The sequence below is a fragment of the Gavialis gangeticus genome, unplaced genomic scaffold, assembly GCF_001723915.1.
Source record: "Gavialis gangeticus isolate Ggan-Ray unplaced genomic scaffold, GavGan_comp1, whole genome shotgun sequence".
NCBI lineage: Eukaryota > Metazoa > Chordata > Crocodylia > Gavialidae > Gavialis > Gavialis gangeticus.
In genome coordinates this window covers 4,458,322-4,460,028 of record NW_017729015.1, presented here as the reverse complement: position 1 = coordinate 4,460,028, position 1,707 = coordinate 4,458,322, and positions in this window count along the sequence as shown.

Genomic DNA, 1,707 nt, shown 5'->3' with positions numbered 1-1,707 from the left:
ACAAGGTTGAACTGCCCTTGAGGAACTGTTTTTAAGGAGCTGCTCATGCATTTTTTGTTTGACTGACATGGGTTTCAGTCAAAAAAAACCTGTGCTGCCTGGTGAGTGGTTTGAGACTCCTGCATGCCCTGTCTTGGCCCATACCTACCTGTAGAACAAAGGATTAAATAAAGGGATAGAATTTAGTACTGGCTGGTGCCTGCTGAGCATTGGCCCTCCTGTGTAATCAGCTGCTGCAGCAAATGAATATTCTGTATTCAGAGACTGGTTTTCAGTCCAGTGTACCTTTTTACTGCATTAGGAAGATGTGTTAGTGGTTGCAGCAGGGGAATAGCATTTGTCAAAGGGCTTCTCATCCCTGCCTTGCTGCTCAGTTGCATTACAGTTACACCACCCAGGATGCTCCCACTGCAGTAAGTTCACTTGGCAGCTCCTCCAGCCCCACCCCTGTGCAACAGCAGCAGAAACTGCCAAGGCTCTAGTAGGCAGTGCTCAGCTCATTACAAGTGATGACCTTGTAGAACAAGAATAATACGTACGACACAGGTTTTGCTTTGGGTGGATCCCTGCTACAGCTATGGTTGTGACTGCAACTTATGGAGGCATACTTGCCCAAGCCAGCTTAAAGCTAGGTCAGGAGACTCCCTGTGAAAGTGGAGCTACAGCAACACAGGGCTCAGCACACAGTGTAAAGTTAGCTGGAGCTTCAGTCAATGCTGGGGCAGTTGGTCTGGGCTGAATTTAGCACTGTTGTCACTACATTGCTCAAAGGACCCATGTTAGCTTAGGTGTGTCTACACAAGCTGCGCTCATGGCAGTGTCTGTAGGGCAGACTTAGCAAAAACAGAGCCACCATCTAGGCCTGGCTGCAGCATAAGTAGGTATCACTTTGTAGGATTTTGCCTACTCCCTTGTTCACCTGATCCCTTAAAGCACCTGCATCACACAAGTTATATGGGGGAACAGCAGGTAAAACAACATACCAGAAATCCATCTCACTCCCCAGGATCCCCGTTCTAGGACCAGTTTCCTGGACACAAGAGGCAGCTGGAATTCAAGTGGCTGGAAGTGCCTCAGGAACTGGAACTGCATGGGAGCCCTTTGCATCCAATCTGCTGCACCATGAAGAATCTTCCCCTGTCCTTTTCCATTTACCAGGATTGGAGCCTAAAAGCTTTTCCTGCATCATACAAGGGCAGGTTTCCCTCAGGAGATTTGTGTGATTTGCCTTGCCAATAAAGTCTGGTTTGGAATTTGGACTTTTGGAGGATTCCTTTGTCCATCAATGATGGACTCCCAAAGTTGCCTATATGACACAGGCAGGCAGTGTTAGCACCATTGTAGCGGGCAGAGCATTTTGACTTTTATTAGTGAACGTTTAGGATTGGGAATCCAGAAAAAAGATGACAAAGCTGATATGGAAATACAGAGCGCCCGAGCCAGGGACTAACAATAGAGGGATGGGGGTGAGAAGGGGAGCGCAACTAGGTTACAGGAGGTACAATGTTAGCCAACTAAGCCCGGGGGTGGGGGAAGGGGAGGGAGGGGGTTCGCGACGCTGAGAGAGAAAGGAGATAGATACACACAAACCCGTTACAATGGTCCGCAATGGTGGAGGAAGTGTCTCAGTCCATATAGTCTCATCGCAGGGTCCTCTTTGGGTGGAGCGGGGTCGTCCGTGGTCGAAGAATCCTCTCGGAGTGAAGT